The sequence below is a fragment of the Heliangelus exortis genome, chromosome 14 (genome assembly GCF_036169615.1).
Source record: "Heliangelus exortis chromosome 14, bHelExo1.hap1, whole genome shotgun sequence".
Taxonomy (NCBI): domain Eukaryota; kingdom Metazoa; phylum Chordata; class Aves; order Apodiformes; family Trochilidae; genus Heliangelus; species Heliangelus exortis.
In genome coordinates, this window is record NC_092435.1 from 9,249,555 (window position 1) to 9,266,108 (window position 16,554).

The window sequence follows — 16,554 nt, forward strand, 5'->3', positions numbered from 1 at the left end:
TGACTTACTGCAGCTTCCAAGTAGGCTATGTCCCTTCCAGAAATAAATCAAAATGAATAGGTGTTCTTTAAGGTGAATTAACATCAATGTTTTGCAATAACTAAAAACTAACTGCATGACTTTGGGCTATTACTGTCTGGAGCATAAAGGCTATCATGACCTTGACAGAAGCAAAAAAAAAAAAAAAAAAAAGCCATGTTCCCTGCTGCTTCTAACCTTCTGAACACAGATGTGCATTAAATAACATTGCCATACAGCAATCAGGTAAATCTTGTTTAGTGGTTACCACCATTTTTTTCCCCCACTTAAATCTTCTGGATGCATTAGACATAGAATTAGTCTTTGCATTCATATTTTTTCTGAGTTACAATTGATTAGAAGAGAATAACAAACTTTATGACTTGGAACATTATTTTTCTTAATTATTTACCATTATTTATGGCAGGAAGGAACCCATTATTTACTCTGAACCTCCTTGATAGTATTTAAATAGCAAGGCATTCCTGGAATGACAGCATACCTCTGAAAAGAAATTCTAGTAAGACTGCATGCCTCACATAACCCAATAATGCTTTCTCCAAAAAAATTCTGCTGAAAGAAAACATGAAATTCTTTCCAGATGGTATTTTAAAAGGTGAACTTGTAAAGATTGTCTTAGAGATCAGTGATCTTGTATTAACGTGTGCTCAGCTAATAAGTCTGGCTTTGATTAATGGGTGCAGAATCTGGGAGAGAGGTGTGCAGTCAGAGGAGAGTCAAAAACTCATGGGCTTGGAAAGCAGCAAATGATAAATAAGTCTTAGAATCAGAGAATTATCAAGCATCCTGTCCTTTCTAACACCATCTTATTTTTCACAGAAAACAGGAGAATACAGAGGGAATGTGGGGAAACTCTTGTATTGTAGACTATGAACTCACAGTCTCTGAATGAAGTATTGACATGGCAAATGGGCTTTTTTATTTAAAAAATGTTCCTTTCCCTTCTGAGTAATGAAGTATTTAATAAGACCGAGTTCTAAGAGATTTAGGAGTGTCAGTGCTACATTGGGACAGCTGTATGGGAAACACTGAGGAAAAAGCTTAGAGATAGAAATTGCTGCCCAAGTTAGGGTCTCAGACTTTGTTTTTTAGCACTGGGCTTTAATACACGAGCTTTTTGTCAAGGCTTCTTTATAGCAGTCATGATTTAGGGATCATTTCAGCAGTAACAAGTAACTGCTGCTTGGACTTGATACCTGTGAAGAAGTCACTGAGCTGATGTGTCTTTTCCTATTTCTGCAAAGCTCTCTTCTTCTGAGTGTCCTCTTTGTGCTGGAATATTGCATCGTAAGTGAGAGAAGAGACACAGCAAGGTCCTGGTTTGGTTGTTCTGTACCAAGGAAAGAGAGGGGGAGGACATGAAGTAGCAGGGAGGCAGAAAGGGCAAGCTTTTTGCCCTTGGTATGGATAGGCATCCCAAACACCACCTCCTAATGGCTTGAAGGAAGAGAATGTTCTCCTCATCTGTTAGCAGTGAGAGGTGCCACCCAGCACCCTGCTATACCTGACAGCTGGTAAAGTGCTGCTGTCTCTGACAGCCCTCCTGCTAAAGAGCAGGAGGTTCAGCTTAATGATAAAACCTATTTTTGGGACTCCCAGACAGAGTCTTAGAGTGTATTGTCTCATTACTTAAGAGTAAAATCTAATTAGTTTGTGAAGATATTTACATGTTTCACATGCAGTGCATTTCAGCCAACTACAAGTAATGTTAAAATCCAGATGAACACCTTTGGGAGGGGAAAAAAAAATGGTTGTTTTGCTGTCATCTGTAAAATCTTGAGAAATGCTAGTTATAGCCCACTGCTACCATAAAAAGAAAAAATGTCTTGATGAAATGTTTGCTTAACCATTAAACAGCAGAAGGTAAATGCGTCGACTTCTAGTTGTTGAATACTTTATGCCATACCATCTATTAACATTCATAGTGTTGTTTTTTTTTTTTTCTATTACATTGTATTTATCACTTTTGAGGTGTGTTTTTAAAAACCCCTCTGGAGAAAATGCAATTCATTCTCTGTTGCCTTCACATTGCACTAACTGCTCATTATTTATAAAATTCTATAGGGTCTTTCTATAAAAACACTATTGATCTTTCATTATAGAGTGCCAGCACTTTGATTCATGATCTGAGGTATAAATGTCTTGAACTGGTATGTGGTCCCACCCATAACTTGCCCTCTGTATAAGGTGGCAGACTAGATCACCAAAGGTTATGCTTGCAAAGATATCATTTTGAAAAAAATTTAATAGAGGAGTTTTCTCTTGTATATTTGTGGAAATACATACTGATTGCACTGGTATTGATGTTAATATGGTGAGAACTGGCACAAGTCACTTTTAGAAAGTTTTAAAGGAAACAAGTTCTCAGTCTTCACTGAGTGAGTTCCATTCATGTTCTGGGTTATTTTATATTAATAATGTAAAATTTGTCACGAAACCTTTTGAAGGAAACTGAACACTGAGCAGAACTGTATTTTTAACAGGAAGTGTGTGATTCCTGAAGATTATTTTATTTCCTGAAAAAACAAAAGCTGACATTTTAGGATAGGGATGCTGGAGCATTATAATGTGTTTGTACTATGGGTCGGTGGAACAGGATAGGATTAACCAGAGAGATTACAGCAGCAGTGATAGAAACTACAATGACCACCAAAGTTATAAGTGTTTGGAGAAGTTTTGGGGAATGATGAAAATTCAGCTTCAGAAAAGGTGATGTTGTTCTTTTGACTCCACAAATTTACATTCTACAGCTTGATTTTTCTCTAAGATGAACAGTAGTGCATGTCACTAAATATGATACAGAGATGATGGGATCTGAGCTGATATTACTACACAGGAGTGAGGGTTTTGGGCTATAGTCATATGAAACAGGAAATTGATTTGAGAGAGAACCCTGGGGGCAGGTACAGAGAAAAAGTGGGGCTGAAATCCAGAGTTGTATTCATTGCCTTCAGAAATCTGGTTTAGGAATTTTTGAAGAATATCTGTGGGGTATAGAAACAAAGAACATAATGATGATGAGATATAATGGAAAAGAAAGTATCTAATGGGTGTCAGAAGTGATTGACAGGTCAGTTAAGATAGAAGGAGTTTTGACTGTAACCAGTGAGATATAATTAGAGACTTAGTTGAAAGCAGTGTCAGTGCAGTGCAGGGAGCAGAGGCAGAGTTGGACACTGTCTAGAATGGAGTTGGAGAGTTTGTTCCCTAGAGAGCAATTTTAAATATTTCCTTTAATGAGCACAGGGCATTAAAAAAAGAAGAAAAGTGGGTGGTAGTTGTAATGATGCATGGGAAAGACAAATTACCAAAGAGGGTGGTTTGTATAAGATGGGAGCAACTAAAACCTGGATTTCAAATACTAAAAACTGACATTACTAGAACCAGGGCAGGGATTGAGTTTTTACAGATTGGAGGTCTCAAAGAACAGATTTTGTGCCAAGACTATGATGAGGTGCAGTGCTGTACAGATTTTCTTCTTCAAAAAAAGCTCAGAGCAGTTCACACCACTCTTCCAAACACAGGTGTCTTAGCTTCCATTTTTCTTATTGCTTGGGGTATCTTTAATGACTTTGTTCGTGCTTGAAACAGAATTCCAGCTAAAGGTCATTAGAACCATTAATAATTAATATAGTTCGTTGTCATCTACTGTAGTTAATTTTATAGAGCTTTGTTATAAAACTCAGAGTTCCATTTTTCATTACATAGGATCTATCTGTTCCATAAAGAATTTTTACCACAAAGTTAAATCCATGCTCTCGTCAGCATTGTATAGATTTACAATGATGAACATTTTAAAATTCAGATATTTTTATTTCTTCTGTGTATTTTTCATCCTATAATGTTATATATTTACTATGCACTATAAATGCCAAAGAACATAATTATTACTAATATACCTTTGCCAACTGCTTACTAAATCTGTTTAGTTTGTTAGAAAAGAGAAACAAACATAGCCATTTATATTCTCAGTGTATTAAAAAAAAAAAAAAAAAAAAAGGGGGGGGTGTTGTAGTCCATTGAAGTTCAGTACCTTGTCAGTCTGGTGGGTTACCTACTGCATTTGGAGGCTCTTCCAGTTGGCTGTGTGGAGTTTCGCTCTTCTGCAGTGCAAGGTCTGGGAACTGTGGCTGAACACCCTGCAGGTGGGTACCACAAGGGCAGCACAGAAAATGTGTGAAGATTTGTAACTGTAGTTACAAATTTGTAACTACAAAATGTAGTTACAAAACTACAAAATGTAGTTTGGTGCTTCAATGTCTTATTTCCAAAATAGACTATGGGGGCTATGGAGATGAATTAGCTATAAACCATCCAGATACAATTTTGATGAGTATTGCAGATAATCTTTGGAGAGAGACTGATTCTGGTGTTTAAGCAGAGTTTTGGATAGCAAGGAATTCATTAGAAATGAGAGCATGGAGTGTGTGTTGATCTAAAAGTAAATATTGAATAACTCTGTATTCAGTGAGGCAGGGATCCTGTGGGGAAAGTGGTGTGTGATCATGGAATTGGACTTTATTATAATTTGTACTTCTAAGTTTGAAGTAAGAAAGTAAATCTGTCACATACTAATTTTTGAGTACTTGATTCTACAAGTTTAGTCAGCATATTTAAAAAGATGCTTGAAAGGTGTGTATAAAACACATATATATACATAGAATTATGTGTGTGGAAGATGTTCTCCTAAAAATTATGGCAATATTACTGTGCCTCTTAGATTAGCTGCATGATGTGAGCCATACAAAGAAGTGGCAATGGACTAGCAGTTGGAATTCACTTTAGTTATCTGTTACAGCTTGCTTTGAATGGTTTAAATAATTAGGAAAACTCATGGGAAAGTTTTGTAGTGATGACTGTGTTAGAAATATTTTCCCTTTACCTCCATATTTAAAAAAAAAAAAAATCAATATTTTAGCTACAGGTATGTTGCAGGCACCTGGATGCTTTTGGTTAGTCTCCATCTCTATTTGTTTTATCTTTCTGTTCTGAAATTTCCATTTTACAGACAGAAGAACAAAGACAATTTGGGTATGAAACAAATACTTCAAGTTTGTTAAATTTATTTTACATAACATTCTTCAGTTTAGATACATGGAAAGATTTTATTACTGCTTCATCTGTATGTTAGGGAGCACTACAGAAACTCATATGGACCAAATGTCTCTTCCTGCTAGTATCAAGCTCATATTCCTTTTATGAGATACTTAGACTAATCTGTTGGCCTCTCTTGGTTTTGAATGAAATGTTCTGTGATGGTCATTGAAACAAAATTGTTTTTTCACTTAAATTCCTGGTAACTCTAGGGAAAGAATAAGTTAAGTCAAAATAGTTGTTGTACAAAGTCAATAGAGTTTGAATTGAATTCAGAATGTACATGTTGAATTAAAAAGACTACATCCACCTTGTCTGCTGAAAAAGAGACTATAATGCTATGGATTTCCTATAACTTAGGGTTTCTCTTCACCTTCTCTGTTTTCTGTACAGCAGTATTATAATATTGGGCTAGTTCATTAATTTGTGAAATGAAACCAGAGACTGATTTCTTAACCTGGCTGATTATATAGAAGAGCTGTAACTTATTTTGGAGATTTATAGTCTTATATCTCTTAATAGAGATACACTCCTTGTATCTCTAACTGGATATCAAGAAAAACTTTTTTCTGATGAGGCCAATCAAACATGGGAACAGGTTGCTCAGGGAACGTTGTGCTACCCTCTTTCTTGAAGGTTTCAGAACCAGGCAGGATAAAGCTCTGAGCAACTTAATCTGATCATTGGCTCTGTTTGAGCAGGAGGTTGGATGAGAGGATTTTCTGACATACCTTTCAACCTGAACTATTCCATGGTCCTGGCTTTGTTCCAGTGTTCTCACTTTAAAAGAACTGTAAATTGAAATTTCTTTTTTTGAGCTTCTGTGAATTACAGGTGGTATTCATTTTTCTTTAATTTAATATACTGGATATGTCACTCAAATCATGGTGTATCATAGGAAGGAGAGAGATCTGCATCCTGTTATCACACATTTACACAAACTGAAAAGTAAAATATTAATTTAGCATGCTATCTCTGATGGATTACGTGTCTTTTTTTAGCTGTGTAGCCTTCTTTTTAAAAATGTGTCGTGCAAATACCGTTAATAGGTTCAAAATGTTTAGCATCAATTGGATTATCCCTGGTTTCCTATCTTCAGCCTTGCTTTTGCAATAAAGTAGTGCATAAGCCTAAATTAGTAATGGTTGTTATTAATTCTCTCGTTAAATCCCTCAGCATCCTCTCTGGCCACATTTAATAAAAGCTGCAATACTCAAACAGTAAATATTGTGTAAAAGTTTCATATTTGAAATGAATTTCCTTCAGGCAAATAACAGAAGTAAGATGATATTTTGCAGTGTTGTATATTAAAATAAATATAAAGCTAGTTAGAATAGGAACATTTCCTTGGAAGTAGAGCCAAAAACTGTGAAACAGAGCTTTAATTTGATTAAACTTTGTGTTTGGAAATACGTAACATTTAGTAATGTTTATTTATCCCACTTCACATTCAGACAAGGAGAAGAGTTGCATCTGCCTCAAGAATTTTATTTATAATTTAATATTGAAGTTCAAGAATGGATTTCACCAATTCTTCTCTGTTTGTGTGGGTTATATTTCAAAACCCTAATGTATCCTGTTTAATAAAAACATGGAGGAATGGGGGGAGGGAAGCAAATATCTGATTTCCAGAAAACTGTAGTCTCTCCAAATGTTGTTGGGTTTTTTTATATATATTTTTAAAAATTTCTGTAATCTACTAGAGGAATAAATCATAAAAAATTATCACCTTTGCGAGGAAAAAAATAAACCAAATTAAACCTCAAGTAAATTTTTAATACTTTGGTGCCAATGAGCATGCCTCTCCCTCATTATCCTCTTTATCCTCTTATTCATACACATGAAAACTTTGGTTCATTTAGATGCTATGGTCCAAAAGTCACTTCTGGATTATCAAAACACAGGATGCACTGGAGCAATCTTACCTTAGTTGGAGGGATAAGTTTGTAAAAGAAACTGCCTTACCTGTTCACAGTCATGCATTTAACAGTTTTCAATTGTACTTCAGAAACAGTTTTATAATCTTTTCAATTACTAGAGATTGGTCAAGAATCCTTGAGAGATTCTTTGGCAATACCTATATGGCAGAAATATTTTGTCTACTTTATATCATGCTCTTAAAATCCTTCACAAGTCTAGACATAATTCTTTACAAATAGCTATCAAATACTTTCAATTTCCTTTGCACAGTTACAAATTCCCTTCGGAATCAAAGGTTATTCTTTGAAATACTTCTTTTACAGTTTGTCAGAACATGTGAATCTTTAAAATGTATTGCTTGGCAGGCATTTTAATACAATTTCAAAATATTTTGAAATTATGCAAAGGCACAATCACAACTGCTAACATGTTATGAAATTTCCTATGAACTTGAGCTGTGTAAGCATTTGTTTTCTAAAGGGCTTACTGAATTTCAGCATCTCTCCATCTATGTGTTCCATAAAAGAAAAAAGCCAGCAATGTGCAGCAGGAATTAAGTTCCAGCAAAATCTGAGAAAATGCTTCTCATCAATTAATGTGCAGCAGCACCTGTTAGATCACAGGCTTTGTGACTGAAATTGCTGTTGTATGTTGTATATTATCTATTGTATAGGTAGTCATAATTCCCTCTTAAGAACAGTACAAACTTGATGATAGTTTTTGCTTAATATTTTCCATACAAACTCCCCTTTTTTTCAGTTATGTGAGGGTAAGGTCCTTCAAACATAGGTAATCTGCCTTATCTAAGAGTGTTCTTACATCACAACTACTAGAACCTCAACCATACCTTCGAAAGTAGATAAAGAAAAAAACAAAGGACCTTTTTTTTTAACAGAACATACTAGGCTAATTTGCTACTCAAGAATCCAATATGAAAACACTGTTTAACTAGGGACTTCCAATCACTCTTGCTATCTGAACTTGTAATTAAACGAGGATTCTACAGGATATTCTAGTTAATTTATCTTTATCTATTTTGTGCATTAATTTTCTGGATAAGGCAGTTTTGTAATTCATACTCCATAATCCCACAGAAGTATTCTTCTGCCTTCAGAGCATGAAGCTGCTCTGAGCTGGGAGAGGGAGCTGCAACATAATGTCTAAATTCCCCTTTTCTGATGACTGCTGTGAAATATTATGCCCAATATCTGCTTGTACAGGAGGCCTCTGAAGAAGAAACTGGAACAAGAGGAATGTATCAGGCATTCCCAGTTGCAGGTTGACTGCACAAGACCATGTTTTTTATGATTATTGCTTCCACAGAATCCATCCGCTTTCCCCTGCAGCCCTTTCTCTGCTTCTTCAGTCACACCTGTAGTGCTCTGAGAAAGGCAGTGGCAGGCATGGCTGGAATATGGGCAAATACTTTGTCATTCCTGGAATCCCACTCTGCATCTCTGAAGTTTCTGGGCAATCTGGAAGTGTGTTTTCAATGGCATTAATTTCTTTTCTCATTTTAACCACCAGAATTGTGATTAGATGGAGGAAAGATGAGTTGCATTTGTACCTTAGTTTAATTAGCAAGTGTTTGTTGCTCTTACAAACTGAAAAAAACACCAGTGTAAAGGGAAGGGGCTGTGTTCTTCTGGTACATTGTTTTCTGTAGTGTGCATTTTGGAAGAGAAATCCTCATCTCACTTCCCCAGAATCTATAGAATTAGGTGCAGGTTAGGAAACCAAGCCAAGCTAATGTAACCCTCAGTGACTGCACTGGTTTATATTAAAGGCAATACATAGTTTTTCTTTCTGCCTTCTTCTGTACTGATGCAGAATTGTATTTTTCAGTAACTAATTTCTTCAAAATTCAGTGATAGAGTACAAGGAGCTTTTCCCTCCTTTTGCATGTGTATCAAAGACTGGGGGGAAGAAAATTATGCTTGAACCCCGATGGCCGTTCCTGAGTTCATTAAAGGCAGAACATCATTAAAATGCTCTAAATGAACATGTGCATGTGTGTGTTTGCTGATTGCACTGAAGAGATAAACAGCTTTCACTTAGAAATGTACATCACGTTAAATGTGCATGTTATGAAGAAGTGTTATCTAGAAAGTGCCATTCTCAGTGCACTAGAAAAGGTTTTACAAGTTGAAAATTGAATTTCACAGGGTTTTTTCTGTTTGTTTGTTTGAAAGAAAACCATTGGCAAATTTGCACTTGCAAACCAAAAAATAGACCAGAACAATTCTTGTCTTCATGCTGTTTTCTGAAAAACCAGCAGAGGTGTTGCTGGGACTGTGCATGTTTTTCTAGGTCCTGCTTAGACACCAAGCATGGTGGGAATGTGGTTGCATGGGTTTCAGCTGTTTAGCAGGAACACTGGATTTCAACACAGCCATGCAGAGCATTCAGCAACCTGGGGTGTTAATCAAGCCTCAGATATCTGCTTGGGTGTTACCTGCTGTTGTGGCACTAATAATAGTAACAGAACCATCTTTACAAACTATCCCCCTGGACCACAAGAATTCCTGTGAGCAGGCAGAGTTGTCTCCCACTCTGGGGAAGTGGCTGCTCCCTGGGGTCTGCATGAACACCAGCTACACCAGGCGTGCTCGGGAGACTCACAGGGAGAATCCCTGAAATTCAACTGAAAGCAATTTTGAAGTAAAGTAACCCAGGGGAAATATAGCCAACTGTAATTTACTGGCAAAATATTATTTCTACTGTTGATCAGTGTTCATGATTTATGAACAAGTGCAGAGATTTACATTCCAAATTTCTGATTTATAGAACACGTGACTTACAGGACAAACAGCTGATTTATTCCAGTGAAGCTGTATTACAGTTATGTCAGTGTTGCTATTATAAACTCCTGGTTTCAGAGATTTATAACTTGCCTGTAAAAATTGCTCTAATTGAAACTGTTTTCTCCCAATTGCCTGGCTGGATTTAGAGGTCTGAAAAAGGTCGAGGAAGAGTGACTTCAGTGTGGCTCTGATTCTACACATGGGATTAGGAATATTTTGGGTTTTAATATGTTGAAGGAGCTTAACATCTGATATTCCAGAAGATTTCAAGCTTCTACTGCAGTTGTCTCTCCAGAGACGTAGTGATTGCCCTAGACAAAAGTCCAGCAAGTGATTTTAATTCATGAGTGTCTTTATGAATTCTCTACAAATGCAGCTTTAATCAGCCCTGGAAAGTGCTTGGTTTGCACAAAAAGCTATGAAATCATTGACTTCAGCTGCCAAACATTTGTTTCTGCATTAAGCTCTTTTCAGCCTGTTCCATGTGTGCTTCCATGTCACTGCAGAATTCCATCCATGCTCCAAAAATTTCACAAGACAGCTCCAAGGTGGGGCCACTGGGTGGTCACTGGAGGGGGGGCAGTCCTCCCAAGGCCTTTGCAGAAATCAGGGTAGCAGACAGCACTAATCTTTTGGGCCTGGGCATGATTTTTAAGGGAACATCTGGCTTTGACTTTTATGTCAGTGTGGTTTAATTCTCAGAATTAATTTTTGTATTGGAAATGTAATATTAGCTACTGGGGAGTAGAGACCAGACTGCCTCACCTAACTGATGAAAAAAAATTGCAGTGCTGTTTGTAGAGACAAAAAGCCCCAACATTTTCTTCTACTCCTGTCTTATCCCCAAGAGTAATTGTGAGAATGTGGTGAAAGTCTTGCAGAGGGCAAAGATGAGTCTATATTAAATTCTCTCTTAAAATGTATCCCTCCCTCTTTAATTTGTCTTAGTGGCTTGGCAAGGGTGCAGGTGGGGCTAAGTCATTTGAGGGATGTTGCAGGTAGTTAAATGGCCTGCACATAAAAGAGGTTTAATGAAGTTTGTTATAAAGGTAGAGAATATGATACTGAAAAGATTAAGTACAGTAGGAATTTATCTACTTTTTATCCCTTTTTCTTTACTAGTATTCAGCTACCTGGTAAGTGAGGTGAATTCATTTCTCAGATTTTGAGGGCAGGGGTGGTGGTTACTGACATGGAAGGTCCAAACAAGAGAAAGACATGAAACCAATTATTACTCTTGGGAATTTGGCATGCACGCTTGCTGGAGGCAGGGAAGTGAACAGATTGCTTCAGGTAACATTAGTAAACCCAAGAACACATTTGTTCTTGGCAGTGAAGGCAGAGAATATATGCCATATGCCTCTTATGTTGCCATAGGAGGTTCAGGAGGATGACATTTTTGTTGCTGAAATCATTAACCCAGTAAAAGGAATGAACTGGTTGAAGCTCAGTTCTCAAAAAAACCAAAAAATTCTTAAAAAGAATCTTAAATGGAAGGATTTATCAGAAAAAGATATGGGAGTGATTTTCATTGTCTCTCTTCAGACAAGAACTAGGGCACATTGACTGAAATTAAGAGGTGCCAGGCTCAGGAGAAAGAAACAGTCTGCTCAGATGAGGAAATTCGGCCACAGCATCATGATGAAAATTTACAGGGGTCAAAAATGGTGTACACAAACACATAAAAATCTCTTCAGAGCTGAATAATATCTTCTAGCTCAGAAACTCCTTGCTCCTTGTCCTGCAGTTCCCAGGAGACCTGGAGACCTGTACTGGTGAAATCCCCTTGTGCACTCAGCTTGTTCTGCAGCCCCAGGATCAGGTGATGGTGTGGGGGTGTTGGTGGTTGGCCACTGCTGAGGCCCAGCCAAAGCAACTTCTGTCTCAGTGCTTATGTACTTACCTTACGATCCTCAGTATGCTTTGATAGGATCAAGATGTGCTAGAAAGGCAGTGAGAAGGTCTGAACTGACATGCAGACCTGTTTGTTTCTTTGGTGTCATATTCAGTGGTTGAATATTTATTCTTCATTGTCTTAAAGTTTGGTTTTTAGTTTTTTGGGTTTTTTTGTTTTGTTTTGTTTATAATTGAGGTGAACTTTTATCATTCAAAGCTTCCTGCAGCATCAGGGATTTTTTGCTTAGTTTGGTTTGGTTTTTAAATCACAAATGATTTTGCTTTAGGGCTAGGGTTAGGGTAAAACTTAGAAGTTCTTTTTTGATTCAAAAAAACTTTTGCATAAGTTACTGCCTGTTCTCTCAAACCCCAAATAAAAATTGTTTCAAATCATGTGAGTGAACTCTTAGTGAAAGATTGCTGCTGATGCTTCACTTGGCTCATTTCTTCTGTGTAGGAGGGAATAAGGTTGCTTTTGCGTCTAAAGAGTCAAGGAAAACTGTGCTTATTTGGTTTTGGCACCCAAAGCACCTTAAGCAAAAACTTCCAAATTGTTTTCACTGTAATTCTTGCAGTCTGGGGAGTATTAAAATTAAGGTCACAATTCTCTGCTGCTGCCATCGTGTGAAAAAGCCTGTGTGGGTTTCTCTACCTGGTTAGTCCATCTGTGGAGCACATATGGTTATAATTAGCCAACTTGCAGTGACTGTTTTGTTGTTAAATGCTTGGTAAATATGAACTTTGTGTAAACTTAAAGTCTTTAATACAAATACATGCATTCTATTTCTTAATAAGTTTGTAAGAATATTGCCAAAAGTGAGTACCAGGGCCTTGTGCACATTTGGTCAATTCAGCAGTTGTTACCATCAAGCCAAGGTACAATAGCTGATTCTTCATTTTATCCTCATTAAAAAAACACTATTTTCTCAGAATTCCTCATTCTGTTTAGGGGGGGTTGTTTGTTGCCATTTCTGTCATCCAGAGCAAACCTGAATGTGTCTTATCTTGTCTTTTTTAATGCTGATTTCATGTCACTTTTTAAAAGATTCTTAGTAACAGGTATTTTGTGCCAGAACTCAATTGATGGTATAGATTATGTTGTTCTGAAAAATGTATACTCTAAGAGTCAATCAAGGAGGCTGGAATGATTATTGCAAGATGTAGTGGGATCAATGCAGAGAAACATTTTCTGTTTCATACTTCATTTAGATTGATCACAGTGTGCATCATTGAATCCTTGCCCCAGAATGTGCCACCTAGGCAGACAAATCACTTGAAAATGTGTGGATTTGGGAATCTTTCTTCATGTCATGGTTTGCATAGAAATCATGTGGAATGACTGGGGTTTTTAACAATGTTTCCCAGATTATTCCAGCCAGAGTAGAATGAAACTTTCTTTTTACTTTCTAAAGATACTTTCTGAAGATTGATTACTGTACTCAAAGCAATACTAGTCACGAAATGAACCTCCGGATAAAGCTTACAATTTCAGAGTTTTGTCATTCTGTTTTAGTCATGAAAAATACTGTTCTTTAATGTTTAGAGTGGAGGTCACAAGAATGACAGATGTAATAAAGTCTGTTAATGACAAATCAAATATATAGCAACTCTCTGACATCTCTTTTATTTTTTATTTGATTCCTATATTTTAATAAAGTACCAGTTTGGGTTATGTCAACCAATTTAAACTAAGATTCTGAGCCACTTTGAACCCATTTGTTAGTGACTTCAAAATTCCATTTGTTTTTTTTATTTCTCAATGGGAAGAAAGTCATATCTACCAAAAGGTGAGCTACAAGAATATTCAGTAACCACATAAAATTAATAATTGTTCGTAATCCTTGACTTTCCACATCATTCAGGTTATAACCCTTCCTTTTCTGATTCCTCTAGTAGTTCTCACAGTCCTGAACATGCATATAGCAGTGTTACTGCAAAAAGGTAGTACTGCTTTATTAGAAGTTCCAGTTAATTGTCAAATGATACCTAATTTAAGCACTGTCATTATTATTTTACTGTGTGCTTTAAAAGTTTTTTAAGGTAGGTAGAATGGTACTGGAAATCCATTTTTTCCCCCATCTAACTGTTAATAAAAAACCCTCTTAAAGTACACAGTAATCCATTGTAAATTGATTGTAAATTGTAATTGGTTATTTGCAAATCTTCTATAAATGAAATTTAGGTTGTGGTCTGTAATACTCTAATGACGTTTATTCTACTAATCACACTATGCCACTAATCTGAGTAATTTTAGATTTGATAATAACTTGTTAATCCCATAGCAGACTGTGTTTGATAAGGCATCTCTGCCAGTATATTAAAGGGATTATTTTTCTTAACCACAAATCACTGGAATCTCAAGATGAGCTGTCTTTAGAAGAAGCAGTAAAGTTGAGTTTCTTAGCTGTGTTGATGGTGGTGCAAATATAGCAGAGAAACTATGGAATAATATTTTTTTCTTTGAATTGTATACTGTCCATCCAGGCCAGAATCTCCCCTGCTGTGTTTGATGGAAATAAGTAATACTTGGAAGTTCTTGTGATTTTAAGTTTTGCATCTACTTTGTAATCAATGATTCATAGATAAATCTATGTTTTATTAAAACAGAGACTCAACAATCAAGTTGGTATGTCCCTACCAAAAAATGTAAATGTAGAAAACTTCACCATAGAGTTTTTGTGAGCATGCATAACATACGTAAGATTTTGTGGTATAGTATGTTACATAAGCCCATTTTTCATGTTAGAGCCCTTTTTGTAAGTAAATTTGGTGCAGTTTTGTAACATTTGAGATGAGTTGTCATGGAAACACAAAGCTCAGTGATGTTTTTCAATAGTGCTGATTGGTTAGAAAAAATATTTTGACACCATGTTATTTTCATCTTGAAAACTTGGTTAAAAACATCTTAACATTGTTGTGTAAAGTCAAGAGCATAACACAGGAGAGGCAGTCATTTAACGAAGCTGTCATGATAATATATTACCTTCTTTCTCCAATTTTTAAAATGGATTATTGTTGCTATGGCATCAGATAACAGGAAAACCCACCATGACTGCTGGAGTACTTTCGGCAAAAGAGCATGGCTTGCTTACTTTGATAGAAGAACTGTGACAGAAGAACTGTGATAGAAACACATCCCTCTTTTTTTTTTATATCTATCATTTCATGTTCCATTCATTTGCCTTGCACCACATTAGGACAGAGCTCATGCCAAGGTACTCCTTCGGTTTGGTTTTTTATCCAGCAATTTCTAATGTGATCTGTCACATTATTTTACTGCAGTTACTCAATAGAGACCTGGTGAGTATGCTAAAATGACTGAACTTCACCTCTTCCTTGTCAAAAAGCAGTGAGGCCATGGAACATGTGTGGCTTGCTGTGTCTGTGTCCTTACTGAAGGTCCTTGCAGCCCTTTCCCAGTTTTGTTCCTCAGTATTTGATGTAAGTGACTGGAACTCTACTGAGAGATTAAAATAATTTTGTATTAAAGTAGGTCGAAATTGTGCTGAGATTCATAGAGCATGAAATTTGACTGTGGTCTATTGAAGCCCAGATGATTATAGCATGTGATCCTTTTCTTATTTATTTATTTATTTTTGAGAAATGCAGCATAAATATCTGGAAATTAGAAGGAGCATTGTCTAGAGCTCACTGTTGTCTCTAGAGAAGTGAGCTGGAACAATTCCCATTCTAACCCTGCAGGCTTTCATCACCAAGCTAAAAGCAGTAATACATGAGGCAGCTATGAGCTTATTTGGTTTTAAGATGTTGATGTAATAATTGGGTAATGTGGCATTTGATGTACTGAATCAGTTCTATTCCCATTCACCACACGGGAGGGCTGAAGGACACAAAAATGACTTTTCAAATGAGGGTTGAGTGGCAGAGCTTAGACAGGAGGTGTCTGCTTCCCTCTGCTGTTGCCCTACCTGCGGGGGCAGAAGGATGGGGCCCTGAAGAGCACTACAGGGGCACTGAACTAATTCTGGCTCACCAAAGCTGCCTTCTTCTCAGCAAAGGCATCATCACACAGGAAGCCCACCCTATGCTGGACTGAAGTCAGTTTCTGCCTCTGTGAGGTGTCCCTGTGTGGCCCATTTTACAATTGCAGTGCAAAATGTTTTCAGACCTTCTCTGGATTCTTTGAGAGATGGAGCACAGAGCAGGTTCTCCTTGTCCTCCTCATGTGTAGCCCAAGGAGGTGTAAAGAGGTGTACTCTGCAGTTTGTTATTGTATTGGCTGTGAGAAAAGAGAAGGTGAAATATTTGGTACAATTTTATTTTCACAGTATCCTTGTTAGCCATAAGGAAGACTTCATCCTTTCATGGAGGAGTGTCACACATGGAGAAATAAAGAACAGTGTTTGGGGTATGTTTCATTATGTGTAAAAACTGAAATATTTAACCTCTTGTGGCTGAACAAGCAGAGCTGAAGTTGGCTGAGGTTGCCTAATATGATGTGGAAATGGTGTTATTAACCCTCCAATCTCAGTTCTTCACCTGCACTTCACCCATGACACATTATAAATGTACTGTCTTGTAATGTAAAATACTGCCAAGTTTGGAAACTGTTCTTTCAGATTAGTTCTTTTGAGGTTTGCTTCTGATCTTTGTGTGATTTCTGTCATACTCAGATATATAATTATGTGAATAACATCTTTGAAACTTTTAAGGATTTGACTTACTATTAAATTTGCACAATGAAGAAGCAAAAGAACTGCAGAAGATGAAAAAGCAGCTCAAAAAAGATCCAAATCCAGCTTAATAATATATTTCTTTATTATTATACACTTCTAAGAGC